A 16,817-nucleotide genomic window follows, 5' to 3' on the forward strand; every position below is an offset into this window, starting at 1 on the left:
CACCACTGGGACAGATCATCTATAGCCTATCTATATGTGTGGTTGCGAAGAGTCTGCAGTTAACCAGACAGTACACAATCAATCAATCAACCAACCAACCAACCAGCCAAGCCAACTAAGAATAACAACAGATTTGGAAGGGAACTTGGAGGTCTTCTAATCTAATCCCTTGCTCAAGCAGAAGACTTTACAGTAGTGGCCAAAATTGTGGAAACCTTTTGGGAAAAGTGTCTTTTTGAGGTCTGATGGCTAATAACACCACCTTTTTTTTTTTTTTGGAGTTTCAGGATAATCATATTCCACTGCTGGAATGGCCTGGGAATAGCCCAGACCTTAACCCAATTGAAAATCTATGGAGCCGACTAAAGAAACTTGTTAGTCAGAAGCGACCCAGCAATAAAAGCAATCATTCAATCTTGGTTTCACATTATAACAGCTGCCGAACTAAAAGACTTGGTTCGCTCCATGGGAAGATGTTGTAAGGCCATAATTCATGCTAAAGGTTACCCAACTATTAACTGACATGGTGATAGTTTTTGTATAAAAATGTTTGCATTACATTCTTGATTAAATTATCTTTCCATTGATATATAATTTTATGGTACTACCTCCCCTCCCCAAAAAATGGCATTATTAGCTAATTTTAGAAAACACACTTTTCCCAAAAGGATTCCACAATTTTGGCCACTACTGTATGTCCTTCGAGAAAAGTGACTATCCAATCTCTTCTTAACAACCTCTAATATTGGAGTAGTCACACTGTGTGTACATCCACACAATGTCTGGATGTAAGTCATTCCACTGGTTAATTGTTCTCACTGTTAGGAAATTTCTCTTTAGTTCTAGGTGGCTTTTCCCTTGATAGTAATTTTTTATTTTATTTTGTCACAACAGTATACACAAGCATCAACATAAAACAACAACACATCATATAAGCATATATATATAAGCAAAGTATGCAATAACTATATTAATTTGATATAATGAAAGGAAACAATAGGACAGGAACGGTAGGCACTTTTGTGCTCTTATGCGCGCCCCTTATAGTCCTCTTAGGAATGGGGTGAGGTCAATAGTAGACAGTTTTTGGTTGAAACTTTGGGGATTTTGAGAGGAGACCACAGAGTCAGGTAGTGTATTCCAAGCGTTAACAACTCTGTTACAAAAGTCATATTTTCTGCAATCAAGATTGAAGCGGTTAACATTAAGTTTAAATCTGTTGTTTGCTCTTGTATTATTGCGATTGAAGCTGAAGTAGTCTTTAACAGGAAGGACATTGCAATAGATGATTCTGTGTGTTAAACACAGGTCTTGTCAGGGTCGGCGGAGTTCTAAATTTTCTAATCCCAGGATTTCAAGTCTAGTGGTATAAGGTATTTTGCCGTTTTCAGAGGAGCGGAGAACTCTTCTTGTAAAATATTTCTGGACGTGTTCAATTGTATTAATGTCAGAGACGTGGTATGGGTTCCAGACAGGCGAGCTGTATTCTAGAATAGGTCTAGCAAATGTTTTGTATGCTCTGGTTAGTAGTGTAGGGTTTTTGTAAAAGAAGCTTCGCAAAATTAGGTTTACAACTCTTAGAGCCTTTTTTGCTATGTAGTTGCATTTTTTATATGCCAAGCGGTAAACCAGATTTAGCAAAATGGTAATTTTACTGAAGATTCACAAAGATAAATAAGAAAAGGATGAAGAATGTAGATTCCATTCCAAAGCACCAGAAGGCAAGACAAGAAATTAATCAAGGAGAGAAGCAACCTAGAACAAAATGTCCTAATAGTGAGAACAATTAACCAGAAGAATGATTTGCCTTCAGAAGTGGGAGGTTTCTAAGAAGAGATTGGACAGTCTGGACTTGTCTGGAATGGTATTGGGTCTCCTTCTTGAGCAGAAGGTTGGGCTAGAAGACCTCCAAGATCCCTTCCAACTCTATTCTGATTCTGTTATTCTGTTATATTTGAGAGGGTTCCAAAACTGAGGACTAGACCAGAAAGGAAAAAAGAAGTCCAGGATTTTGACAAACACATTCCTTACTATTGCCAAAAAAACCCAACAAAAAGACATGGTTGTGTCCATGTAGTCATCAGCTAGAGGAAAGGGAATTTTATAGAAAGGAAGATGACACTGACAACAATAAGATAAAGGTAAAGGTTCCCCTCGCACATATGTGCTAGTCGTTTCTGACTCTAGGGGATGATGCTCATCTCTGTTTCAAAGCTGAAGAGCCAGCGCTATCTGAAGATGTCTCCATGGTCAAGTGGCCGGCATGACTAAAAGCCAAAGGCGCATGAAACGCTGTTACCTTCCCACCAAACGTGGTCCTTATTTTTTTTCCCCCATTTTTTACGTGCTTTTGAACGTCTAAAAGCTGGAAAATGTAACAAGAGCTCACCCCGTTACACAGCATTAGGGATTCGAACCGCTGAACTGCTGAACTTTTGATCGACAAGCTCAGTGTCTAAACCACTGAGCCACCGCGATAGACCAGATAGATCTATTATCAAAGATTTATTTTTTTATTTTATTTTATTAGATTTTTATACCGCCCTTCTCCCGAAGGACTCAGGGCGGTGTACAGCCAAATATTAAAAAGCCCACAATATACACATTATATTGCGTATATTGACACAAAGGGGAAACAACCTTAAGTCTAAAATAAGAAAAAGCATGAAGGAAAGGAAAGACAGACACCTCCTCAATTCATATGACTATCTTATGAATAGGCTACAGTAAGACTTGTATTATTCTTCTATTATAGCCAATATTAATAAAAGTAGTTTTAGTCTTTGAATGAAGTTTATTTCTTGGTTTGGTCTACATTGAGGGGTTGACCACAATCTTGCAAGCTTTTGATCGTTTCTTCTATACATAATCGGTTATGTTTGTACCATTTGGAGTCAACCAATTTATATTTAGACAAACTTATGGCTAACTTTGGAGTGAGTTGGAGTTTTTAAAAATTAAGATTCATACCCAGCGTTTCCAAGATTCTTAATAGTGATGGGTTTGACTCATATGAGTTATGTTCTTTTTTAAAATAATGTCCTGAATAATAAGATATATTAAATCCCTGAAAATATATTAAAAAAAACGTCCAATCCACCCATCCACTTCTCTTTCTCACCTTCTTTTTCGACTCCTCAGAAAGATAATTTTATAACACTTTCTTAGAAAATAGTTGAAAAATCATAGGTAATAAATATATCTCTCACTTCATCTGGCAGGATATCTTTCTTCCTTCCAAATATATTGTTCCCAGTTTACTTATTACCTACTGCTGGGACTTGCCTGTTAAAGAGAAATATTGCTCAAGAAACTACTCCTCATTTAAACAAATGCTATTAAACTTGAGTGAGAAGACACTAAGGAGCTTCTAAAATACTTTCCATGACTGCACTAAATCAAAGCTAATGGCTTTAGATAAAGAAACTGAAGAGCTGGTCTTCTGTACTTTGTCAGTATTAATATTTTAAGTAACAACTCCTCAGTAACTTACAGGATAGCTTCTCTTTCCTCAAAAGAAATTCCAGGAATCCATTGTAGGTAATCAGAATATCCAGAGTTTTGGGGTCTATTTGATTCTGCATTATCAGGTGTCATCTGGAGGGTCACGCCCAAGGAAATCCTGAGTGATCTGTGTCAGAATGCGCACAGTGTGACTATTGAGACAACCCAGGAGCAAATACAGTAAACAGAGGTTTGTATTTAAATAGTTGTTTTATCTACAAAGCATATATACATACACATACTTTTAGTCCAGGGGCAGGTTTCAAAACCTGTCGCTACCAGTTTGCTTGTGGTGCTCACATGATGCTTCTGCACACAGAAGCATCCGGGCGGATGGGCAGAGCCTCCCGACACTGCTGCTACTGATTCGCCCAATCTGGGGAGAACCGGTAGCAACCCACTACTGTTTTAGTCACACCTCAAACGAACAGCAGTCAGCAATTACAGCACAAAAGCACACACAGGGAAAGAGAGATATGCTCCAACAAGGCCTCTTTTTAGTACAGGGCCTCTTAAAGTGGTAACAGTCAAATAACCCTGCTGATTCATTCTGACTCATCAGCATTACAGTATTACAGCATTACAGCATCTGGCCAGCTATTAAATCATTATCCTGACCGGAAAATAATTTTCTGGAAAACCAGAGATGAGTCAACCTTGAACCAGTCAGGGTCGAACTTCTGCAGTGAGCCGAATTAGCCTGAAATACTGCATTCTAACCACTGCATAACCACAGCTCTTGATAATTCTAAGGCTGTCAATCTAAAGTATCTAATCCCATTATCATTTCCATCCAGTTTACTTCTCATCAGCAAAAAAATATATCAACCAAGATTCAAATTTTTAGTCCTGAATCTAGATTGCTATAGAAATATCTAGTCAAACACCAAAGTAAGATGCAGTCCAAAGGGCAGAAATGTGGACCTTTTTAACATCATATTTAGTTGCTGAAATGGAAGTCCATCAGAATTGGGATGAAAAAAAATTGAAACAATATTGGACAGCAATAAAGATACAGAAAACTCCAAGCTATTTTTTTTTCTTTTTAGCCCTATGGAAAAGTTATTTGAAGGAAAAAGGAGAAAAAGATCACAGCTTAAAGATCATGCAACAAAGATTATAATAAAAGTTGCGCTAGCAGTGTAGTGTAACCAAGAACATCCAATGGTATCAACAATATAAATAATATATTTCCTAAATGCTACTGGGAAGCCTTGGATTTTGGAACAAGATTTTTCCTATTCTCCTAGGCTGATCCTCAATGGGAAAGCTGCTTTAAATTCAAAATTCAAGCATATGTTGTTTTTTGACTGCACCATTTCCCATGATTCCAGGGATAATGATATCACTGACATTTCAAAAGCAATCGTTAGCTCATTCCAGATTTCACATTGCAACTTGAAAAAAAGTATACATGGGGAGAGTAGCAAGTTTGAAACCAAAATGTGTTGTACAGCAGATAAAATAAAGTCTGCTCAACCCCTTAGCTCTGAGAAGGGGGGGGAAATACATAATTCTTACTCTGCCAACCAATTGTGAATGATGCAGTTGACTGTTGAAGAAATGTTCTGGAATATCTGGATGGTATCCTAAATAAGCTGTGGCCCTGGTCACAATAGCTCTATATCTGGGCCTAGATTTTAATGGATACTTTGCAAGAAGCGAATTCCAATGTAGGTTATGCCCAGTGGTGGAATTCAAATAATTTAACAACCGGTTCTCTGCCCTAATGACTGCCTGGATGGGTGTGGCCATGATAGATAGAACAGAATTTTTTATTGGCCAAGTGTGATTGGACACACCAGGAATTTGTCTTGGTGCATATGCTCTCAGTGTACATAAAAGAAACCTTCATCAAGGTACAACACGTACAACACTTAATGATAGTTATAGGAGACAATGGGCATGGCCAGGGGGTGTGATAGGCAGCACAGCCTCCTGCACCCCTTGGGAGCAAAAATGCACCACCGGGAGGATGCGCCACCCCCTGCCCCCTTTTTTGTGCCTAGTAGGCCCCCCCTGCAGCCTCCTGGAAGTGAAATGGGACACAGGGGGCTGCACCGCACCTCCTGCACCCCATTTTGGGCCTAGTAGGCCTCCCTGGACTTACCTGGGAGCCAAAATGAGGCATGTGGGGACTCCTGGAAGGGGCAGGATGGGGAGAGGCCAGCCAGCAATTTAACTACCGGTTCGCCTGAATCACCCTGAACTGGCTGAATCCCATCACTGGTCATACCACATGAATTCACTTCCTGCAGAGTAGCAAAACAACTATCTGAAACAGCATGAGATATTTTCAGGGAAGCATTGGCGTTTGACAACATCGTATCATCTGACAATAACAATGCCAGTTTTTTTAGCGTAAAGCCAGGAGACACACTGGTGATCAGCACAAACAGGGTGAGATGTCAGCGAGGCTCCAGCGATGCAGATGACAGCACGGAAGGCCAAAGAATTCCATTTCAAGCCCAAGTGAAACGAAGCCGCTCAGAAGCCCCGAGAGTTTGTTATTTAGAATCCTGTGTAAATCACTCAAGCAAGTCACCCAGGTACTAATCTTCACTTCCCGTGTGCAACTGAATTGAGTAAAAGAAAATCAGCGAAGTAGATTGATCGTGGGGATAGGTGCAATCTGCAGTGTGGACTTCAGATAAGGGATTGTCTTCGCGTAAGTTATTGTCCTTTGCAGCAACAATAATTTCTTGCCATTGAGACACTCTTTGATGCTGCTCAGGCAGAAATATTAGCTCCTCTCTTTGAAGGAGATTTTGCAATCCATTCTTCAGTTGCCATTGATCCCCGGAGCACTGAAGTGTTCGTGCCCGAAAGTCCTGTATAGACTTTTGTTGCGGAAATAAGGGAGGCAGTACAGCGGAGAATATTAACACTTATCCATCCACATTCACATGGCTTAAAAGAGACCTATAACAAGCCTCCATTTTCTACACTCCAGGTCCACCATGACAACCAAGAGGGTTATTCATCCGCGTCAGTCTGGCTTCTGCAAACTGGTTGCTCCAGTTTTCCTGTTCTTTCTGGGTTTCTTCCTGCATGGTAACACTCAGCCCGAGGACCTGCTCCAGACAGCCTGAGCACTGTGCCTCCTGCACCTCTGCTGCTGCCAGGGTTCTGGCAGATGCCCTAATTAAATCATGAGTCTCAAGCCAAGCTTTTTGCAGGAAAAATGACAGTTTGCTACAGGAGGCCAGTGTGTTGTAGCAACTTGGCAAAATTGATCAGTTGCAAAGAAGCTTTCAGTTCTCTTATAGTTAAGGATGAGAGGGTGAGGGGTAGAAAAAAATAGTCTGCTTTTGTGGTAATCCAAATTCCTAAAACGAAGGGGCTGCATTTCAAATTAGCAAGAGACAGTTTAGATCAGGGCTGTCAAACTCAAGGCCCAGGGGCCAGATCTGTCCTGCAGGGCTGCTCTGGAAACAGTGAAGGACCAGCCCACAGTGCCTCTGCCAGTGAAAATGGAGCTCAGGAGGGCTGTGTGCAGAGTGCTCAGATTGCCAGAGGCGCCCCTGACACGAGTGACATTGAGCTGGCCACACCCACCCTGGCCCCCAAGGTCAAACACAACCCTGATGTGGCCCTCAATGAAATCAAGTTTGACACCCCTGGTTTAGTTTGTATGGGAGATAAAGGATGAGGACAGCTCTTCCCTAATAGTTCCCAAAGAACAACAGTGGTTCTGATTGTTTGACAGCTGCAATTGCTTTGAAACTCATCGAATGTGATACTCCACATTTTGATGTGAAAATTTTATCCAATACTCATCATTTGTTTAGTACTCAACACCCACTTCAAATCAACTCTTTTCAGGAACTTTTTTTTTCAATAATCTAATAAAGCTGCCATAATATTTGAATAACATGGAATCTGGATCCATATTGTTATCCCTCGTGTTTTCCTTTCTGATGTAAAGAAATGGAAACATGTTTGGGTTGTTGTTTTTTTTTGGTTTGTTTTTTTGCTTAGATGCTAATAGAATTACACAAAAATAGAGAAAATAGGGTCCTTAGTGCTCTCTGAGCTTGTTTTCTTGCAGGCATTTTGTTACTAACTAGGTAACTTCATCAATTCTCTTCAGCAAACTCCACTTCCTTCTAGCACTGATTATTTTTTTATTTTTTTATCAAACATGTACAAGATAACAAGTATAGATATGAACATAAACATGAACAAAGGAAGTAAATACAGATAAATGGGGACAGTAAGACAGGGACAGTAGGCACGCTAGTGCGCTTATGTACACCCCATTTACGGACCTCTTGAGAACAGGGTGAGGTCCACGGTAGACAGTTTGAGATTGAAATTGTGAGGGTTTGAGGCTGTAACAACAAAGTCGGGTAGAGCATTCCAGGTGTTGGTCACTCTGTTGCTGAAGTCGTATTTTCTGCGATCGAGTTTGAAGCGGTTTACCTTGAGTTTGTATCAATTGTTTCCCCTTATATTATTGTGGTTAAAGCTGAAGAAGTCATTGACAGGCAAGACATTGTAGCAGACAATTTTGTGTACTATGCTTAAATCAGACAGCAGGCGGCGCAGTTCCAGATTGTCCAAGCCCAAAATTTCAAGCCTGGTGGCCTAAGGGATTCTATTGTGAGTAGACAAGTGGAGTACTCTTCTCAAGAAATACCTCTGAACCTGCTCAATCATGTTAATGTCTGATATACAGTGTGGGTTCCAGGCAGACAAGCTGTATTCAAGAATTGGTCTGGCAAAGGTTTTGTATTGCCCTAGTTAGCAATACAATGTTACTGGAGAAGAAGCTTCGCAATATTAGGTTAAGAATTCTTAATGCCTTTTTGAAAATGCTGTTACAGTGAGCTCTGGGGCTTAGATCATTTGAAATGAGTACTCCTAGGTTCTTGACAGAGTGAGATGTTACCTAGTTGGGTAATGAAATGTCTGCAGGAAAACAACCAAGCTCAGAGAGCATCAAGGACCTCACAGTTCAACCCTGAACTGTCAATAGAACTCTCTTCTATTAATGGAGAAAATATTCAGTTGTCCTTGGCTGACAGTATTCATCCTGGTTAGCACTTGAAAAGGATACCAGAAATCCCACAGCTGTACTGTAGAGTAGATGGCAAATCAATCAAACATCTTAGATGAAGATAAACTATTTAGATACTGTTGTGACCAAGGCCCAAGTAGGTAGTAATAAACTTAGTCCGAAAAACAAACTTTATTCGAACAGCTGGGAATTAATTCCCAGCGTCGTACAACTCAAAATAAAACAAATGCCTCCCAACACAAATTCCTCAGTTATCTCACAAACCTTAGTCCAATTAGGCAAACTGCCAAAAGCCCTTCCTGGCAAACGTCCAGAAGCCACAAAAACAAAGATAGATAAGAAGCAGAAGATGAAGCAGAAGACACAGCTACAATGTTGTTTTCCAGCAAAGGCCAAATGCTGGTGCTAGTCTGCTTTAAGCCTTATGGGAGGGGCCAATCATCTCTTCGCCCTACTCCCGAGTTATCCTCTCTGCTTGAGCTGCTCTTGCCTTCTGGCAGCTCTTCTCATGCGTGCATCAGGAATAGGCTCCTCCTGTTCCTCTGCCTCACTACTATCAGTCTCTGGAGGCACTGGAGTCCACACTTCATGTCGTGTCCCACTCCTCCGCTGACAGCCGGGTCAGGGAAATCCGAATCAGGCTTGCCTCTGCAGCTCTGCCCAAAGTCCTAGCAAAGTCCTCAGAGCAGGCAGGAGACCAGTAAGTGACTTCAGCAAGATAAGTTCGACTTTTGCCTGACTCAGAGACTGCCAGAAAGCAGATCCTTTATATAGGCCATGGGGTGTGGCTCCATGACTCAGCACTCATTAAGGCCTGCCCCTCCCTTCCTTCTGTTGCCTCCGCCTATCCAGCCTTCTGATGCGAGGGTCACACCAATCAGCAGCTGTTGGGAATAAACCCTCCTCAGGCTCACATGCTGTGGAGGAGGGGGAGGGGTCTAGCTGCTCCGTTTGCCTGGGCATGGAGTCAGGGCTGGGGCCGGGAGATGCTCCTTCTTCTGCAGTTTGTGTGGGCATGGAGCCAGGACTTGGGCCGGGAGGCATACATTCCTCAGTGTTCGGGAGCAGGTAAGAAGACCCCGGCTGCTCTGAGGGCGGGCAAGACACAACACTTCACTTCCCAATGGTCCTGGCCTCACCTCAGCCTCATCGCTGTCCAACTCGGTTGCCAGCTTTGTAGGCTGCTGACGGACCACAACAGATACTGTTGCTAAGAAAACTACATAGAGCCATAGCTAAAGTTAGTAGGAGTCAAACTCAAATCAACAGACATATGTTAGAGAAGGTGAAGATGTTTTTTAGGCCTACGCTCCCAGAGTACCTTGTGAAATGCAAGGAGAAGCTCTTTGGAAATAGTGACGGGATATTGAGAACATGAGCAGATGGTGTTTTTCTCTCACTGCTAAACATTCAACATGCATTGCGTAGGTTTATAATATCATCTCTGATCTGAGACTTGGCTCAAAAACATCACTGAAAATAAGTACGGAAGGCACACAGCGCTGCAAAACAAGGAAAGGGAAAGAGAGAGAAGGAACAAAAACAAATATTCATGCCACTAGGTTCACACTTTCAGGCGGATTTTCACATGCAGCTATGTATCACTTAAATTATTTGGTGAATCGCAGCTGAATGTATAAAATTGACTTAACTAAAAAGTGTTGTGTAGGTAGTGATGGGAAACCAGAGGAAGGTTACTTTGAAATGTTAGGACTCTTCCTTTCAATACAGTAACTGTGGCAGCAAAGTTTAGGGATCTTAATTCTGTCAGCCTCAACAACTGTTTGTTTATTTATCTTACAGGCCTTAAGTGCCTTTAACCTAACATAGCACATAGAATATAGAATATAGAATATAGAAATTGGAAGCAGTGGTGAAATTCAGCCGGTTCTATCCATCTGGGGCGAACTAGTAGCGCTGACAGCGGGAGGCTCTGCCTACCCACCCAGATGTCATCACGTCCTGTTTTTAACCCTCTGCGCATGCGCAGAAGGCTCTGCACATGCGTGGAGGAGGCGCGTGCGCTCACATTTACGAACCGGTAGTGAAAGAAAGTAAATTTCAGCCCTGGTTGGAAGGAATCGCGGAGGCCTTCTAGTCCAATCGCCTGCTCCAGCAGGAGATCCTGTATTATTTCAGACAAATGGTTTCTTTTTGAAAGTCTCCAGTGATGGAGCACCCACAACTTCTGAAGACAAACTATTCCGTTGGTTAATTGCTCTCACCATTAGGAAATTTCTCCTTTTTGCTTTTCGCCTAGGTTAGTTTCCAACCATTGTTTTTTGTCTTGCCTTTTGGTGCTTTGGAAAATAGTTTGATTCCCCTCTCATCTTTGTAGGACTCCCTCAAATAGAATAGAATAGAATAGAATAGAATAGAATAGAATAGAATAGAATAGAATAGAATAGAATAGAATAGAATTTTTTATTGGCCAAGTGTGATTGGACATACAAGGAATTTGTCTTGGTGCATATGCTCTCAGTATACATAAAAGAAAAGATACCTTCATCAAGGTACAATATTAACAACACAAATGATGGTCAATATATCAATATAAATCATAAGGATTGCCAGCAACAAAGTTACAGTCATACAGTCATAAGTGGAAAGAGATTGGTGATGGGAACGATGAGAAGATTAACAGTAGTGCAAATTTAGTAATAGTTTGACAGTGTTGAGGGAATTATTTGTTTAGCAGAGTGATGGCCTTCGGGGAAAAACTGTTCTTGTGTCTCGTTGTTCTGGTGTGCAGTGCTCTATAGCGTCGCTTTGAGGGTAGGAGTTGAAACAGTTTATGTCCAGGATGTGAGGGATCTGTAAATATTTTCACAGCCCTCTTCTTGATTCGTGCAGTATACAGGTCCTCAATGGAAGGCAGGTTGGTAGCAATTATTTTTTCTGCAGTTCTGATTATCCTCTGAAGTCTGTGTTTTTCTTGTTGGGTTGCAGAACCGAACCAGACAGTTATAGAGGTGCAAATGACAGACTCAATAATTCCTCTGTAGAACTGAATCAGCAGCTCCTTGGGCAGTTTGAGTTTACTGAGTTGGCGCAGAAAGAACATTCTTTGTTGTCCTTTTTTGATGATGTTTTTGATGTTAGCTGTCCATTTTAGATCTTGCGATATGATAGAACCTAGAAATTTAAAGGTTTCTACTGTTGATACTCTCCCCACCTAGTCCTTACCTTCATTAGACTAGGCATACCCAATTCCTATAAATATTCTTCATATATTTTAGCCTCCAGCCCCATAATCTTCTAAGTTTTAATGGTTTATAATTATTATAAGCCCCCTAACTTATATGTTTTAGGTTAAAGAAACAAGAAACATGCTGGATTGGTTAAGTCCACCCAAGTATAATGTTCAGATTTTGGCATCATATATTAAAAAGGAGCCAGAAAATCCAGAATAGGTCCAAGGTATCAGAAACTCTTCTATGGAAGGATCTGGGCACACTTGTCTTGAGAAGAGAGGACAAAGCCGAGAAAGGATAACAGTAATTGAAAGGAAGTGGCATAATAGTAGTTTAAGACCACTTCCTTATCATTCCAGAATATAGGACCTGAAATGATGGATATAAGAAATAGGAAGGCAGATTCAAACTGAATATTATTTTCCTCTTCAGACCACCTTCCAAAATCCTAAAAGTGAAATTGTTTCAACAATAGAACTAGTTAAGAGGTGATGGGTTCAAATGGAGGACAACCAGCCATCGCTTCTGGACAAATTGATAAGCTTTCTAAAATTTAAACTTGGGGAAATTTTATGGTCTGTGTAAATGAATATGGTTTAGTGGGATATGCAAATACAGCACATTACATTTAGGATTCAATGTTTTGTGTTGACCCAATCAATGGCTGGAATTGGTAACCAAGCAAAATGTAGTACAGGCTCTCAAATCCTGTAAGTGCCAGCAGCGCCATATGTCTTGGTAGTGAGAAGATCTTTTTTCACTGAAATTGGTAATAACAGGGTAATAACAGCACAATCTCACAATATCTATCTATCCATCCATCATATCTATCATCCTTCTATCTATTTATCTATTTATCTATTTATCTAGCTAGCTAGTTAGCTATCTATCTATCATCTATCTATCACTTTGCTAAACAAATTCCCTCAACACTGTCAAACTAGTTACTAAGTCTCCATTACTATTAATCTTCTCATCGTTCCTATCACCCTTCTCCTCCCACTTATGACTGTATGACTGTAACCTTGTTGCTGGTATCCTTAAAACTTATATTGACTGTGTCCCTATGACTATCATTAAGTGTTGTACCTTATGACTCTTGACAAATGTATCTTTTCTTTTATGTACTCCAAGAGTGTATGCACCAAGACAAATTCCTAGTGTGTCCAATCACACTTGGCCAATAAAGAATTCTGTTCTGTTCTATCCTATCCTATCCTATCCTATCCTATCCTATCCTATCCTATCCTATCCTATCCTATCCTATCCTATACTATACTATACTATACTATACTATACTATACTATACTATACTATATTATCTCTCTATCTATATCTATCTATCTAACTATCTATCTATAAAATCTATCAGCTTCCGATAGTCCTGCGCCATCATTTGAATCATTGCTTTAACAATATACACTTGCGATAAAGGCAAAAAACAAGCAAGAAACAAATACTTTTTCATTCCTAACAATTCATAGCCATAGGTTAAACCCTCATCAGCCTCTTTGGGGTTTCCCACAGGAATTGAACAATGATGCTCCCCAAAGTAATGAAGAACTAATGAAAGGATGAAATAAAGTAAACTAGCGAAGCCCTCTGCTGACTAAACCTCTTAACAAAAGCAAAACTAAATAAAGCATGTGTGTGGTTGTGAGAACTTGCTTCATAGCCTGTGAGAGTCAGAACCACAAAGGAATTAATTAAGCCCATGGAAAGCAGAAAGCACGGAAAGTAAATGGCTTCTGTTAGCTATTTGTCAATGTGATGCTAATAGATGGATGGATGGATAAATAAATAGATAACCTTGCTTACTCTTTTTGAAAAGAAATGTGCATGGAATTTTTATCCACAGATGGAATCTTGAGAGGAACTTTATGCTAATTAAAATTTGGAGTGGAAAAAGCATAGCTGTATTATACATACCACCCCTCCCTCCCGCTTTGAGAGAGATGGGTGGTTTAGAAATGGAAATTGTAAATAATTAAATAAAATAGTCCTGGTGGCTTAGTGGTTAGGATGCAGTATTGCAGGCTGACTCTGCCCACTTCCGGGAGTTCGATCTTGACCAGCTCGAAGTTGATTCATCCTTCCATCCTTCTGAGGTTAGTAAAATGAGGACCCAGATTAGGGGGGGTAATATGCTGACTCTGTAAATCACTTAAAGACTGTAAAGCACACTATGAAGGGCTTCGTACAGAGGTCTGCAATCTGCGGTTCTGGAGCCGCATATGGGTCTTTCATCCTTCTGCTGCAGCTCCCTGTCACTTAAAATATGCGTCACAACCGCCAATGTGTGATATCCACTGGCACATGATTTATTGAGCTTTTCGGCCCATCTTTTATTTTCAGAGTTCAAAATGTTTTTGTTGCATGCAGAAATAAAAAGGTGTTTTCTCTGTAGCAGGTCACTGATTTCATAAATACAACACACTATAATGGTTTGGGTTTTTTATGCATAGCATAAAGGTAGAAAGTGATGCATGGAGTGTTATCTTCATTTTAGATATCGAAAGAGTTTTCTGGCTCCCGGTGTTTTCTTTTCTGTGGGAAACGGATCCAAATGGCTCTTTAAGTATTTACGGTTGCCGACCCCTAGCTTAGTATATGAATCTAAATGCTATTGCTATAGCTAAATAATACCAATATAACAGTGGTGGGTTTCAAAATTTTTTATTACCGGTTCTGTAGGTGTGGCTTGGTGGGTGAGGCATGGAAAGAATACTGTAAAATCTCCATTCCCTCCTCAGTCCAGGGGAAGGTTACTGCAAAGTCCCCATTTCCTACTGATCAGCTGGGACTTGGGAGGCAGAGAATAGATGGGGTCAGGGCCAGTCAGAATTTTTACTACCAGTTCTCCGAACTACTCAAAATTTCCGCTACCGGTTCTCCAGAACTGGTCAGAACCTGCTGAAGCCCACCTCTGCAATCTAATATAAATGAGATTGAAAAGAACACCATGTAAAGTAGTGTTTCTAATCTCAGTCATTAGAAGACCTGTGGAGTTCAACTCCCAGAATTCCTGCAGGCTGGGGGATTCTGGGAGTTGAAGTCCACATGTGTAAAAGTTGCCAAAGTTGAGAAATACTGTTCTAAAGGAGCAAAACACAACAAAAGGGACAAATATGATCATCTGGCTAAAGCAAATGCCTAAGTATCATATGATCACTTCACAGATGATGAAACCCGGTCACCACCCCCACCCCGGGACAAATGTCAAAGCTTGAGTGCCACCTTTAAGAAGATTTTATCTATCTATCTGATATGCTGTAGATTGCTGAGCGACGGAGCAAAGGAATTCAGGTAAAGTCATCTGAAGGGAGAAGACACTGAGCTAATGAAATGGAAAAGGAATATTGTCATCTCAAGGAGGGGCAAGATGGTGGAGCCGTCACAAAGGCTGTATGGCCAAATAATTTATTTTCCTTGCTTTCTTGTATCCATTGGAAACATCTTCCCCCCGCCAAAAAAAAAAACAAAAACAGTTGCACACGTCTCTGTTCTTCCTTGCCTTGATATAAAAAATGTTCCAAAGAACCTGATGTAGGCAAGTAGAAGAAGCTTGAAGGAGGGGTAAAAGTGGCCACCTTTTTTCAAAATTTATTTTTTTTATTTTTGTCAAGCATGTATTATATGACAGATACAAGTGTAAAGGTAATTATAAACACATGTAAAGGGTACGAATAAAAAAAACATTAGGACAAGGACTGTAGGCACACTGGTCCGTTTATGCATGCCCATTACAGACCCCTTAGGAATGGGGTGAGGTCTACAGTAGACAGTCTAAGGTTAAAGTTTTGGGGATTTGGGGAAGAAACCACAGAGTCAGGTAGTGCATTCCAGGCGTTGACAACTTTGTTACTGAAGTTGTATTTTCTGCAATCTAGTTTGGATCGGTTTATCATGAGTTTGTATCTATTGTGTGCTCTTGTATTGTTTTGATTAAAGCTGAAGTATTCATTGACTGGGAGGACATCGTAGCAGATGGTTTTATGTACTAAGCTTAGATCAGACCAAAGACGGCCAAGTTTTAAATTGTCTAAGCCCAAAATTCCGGGTGTGGTAGCATAAGGTATTTTGTTGTGAGCAGGGGATTGATTGATTCATTACTTGCTTGCTTGATTGATTGAACAGCCCTCTCTCAATAGAAGGAGAGGGATAAGATACCACCTATCTACTATGCAGTCCTTTCAGCAGTTTCCAGAAGATTCCCACCCCATTTGCACTCTGATTAAGATGACTCTTAGGGCACAGATAAACCCTCACTTGGCCTCAAGAGCTCTCAGGGAGAGTGCTAATGACCAGATGACTGCAAGGAAATATGATCATTCCAATCAGCCAATCCCCCCAATCCTGTCGGAACTAATCCTTCCATCGCCCGCAGCATTCTGCCAGGACCCATGGAGCTTCTTGGATGAGAAGCAAAATGTCTTCTTCCTCAGGGAAAAACACAGTCCAGTTGGCTTTTGGGGGAAAAAAAAAAGACAGTCATGATCTGGATGCCTGAGAATCTCCATAGACAACAAGCTTTCCAAAGATAACCATGCCATGGTTATCCATAAGCTCCTTATCCAGGAGATTGGAAAGGTCTCAGTAGATTAAAAGAGGAGACAGCTGGATTTTTCTTTGAACTTCATTGTTGGACTGGCTTTGGAGTTGTTTTATATCATTTGGGATTCCCAGCAATGATAGCACCATCAGTTACTTATTTGCTACCTCCTGTCTCTCTGTTTAGTCAACTTTTCATGACAGCTCAGCTGCAGGCTTTATAGAAGGGTTCTTCAGCTTTGGCCACTTCAAGACTTGTGTACGACAACTCAGATACTGAGAGTTGAAGTCCACAAGTCTTAAAGTTCCAAGGTTGGAGACCTATGCTTTATAGGGTCAGCATTGTTGGCAAGAAACCATATCAACTGCATCATATTTTCTGCATGATCATTGTCTGGTTGAATCCTCATTACAGATGACAGCATAGGTAGCCAATCTCCACTGTGCCAAACGGAGAACTGAGATGACTAGGTCCATATATGGGTCTTCATGGAAAAGGAACCAACTCATAATGAATGCATGATTTATTGTAAGCCACAAGGAAA

The sequence above is a fragment of the Ahaetulla prasina genome, chromosome 6, assembly GCF_028640845.1.
Source record: "Ahaetulla prasina isolate Xishuangbanna chromosome 6, ASM2864084v1, whole genome shotgun sequence".
NCBI classification, from domain to species: domain Eukaryota; kingdom Metazoa; phylum Chordata; class Lepidosauria; order Squamata; family Colubridae; genus Ahaetulla; species Ahaetulla prasina.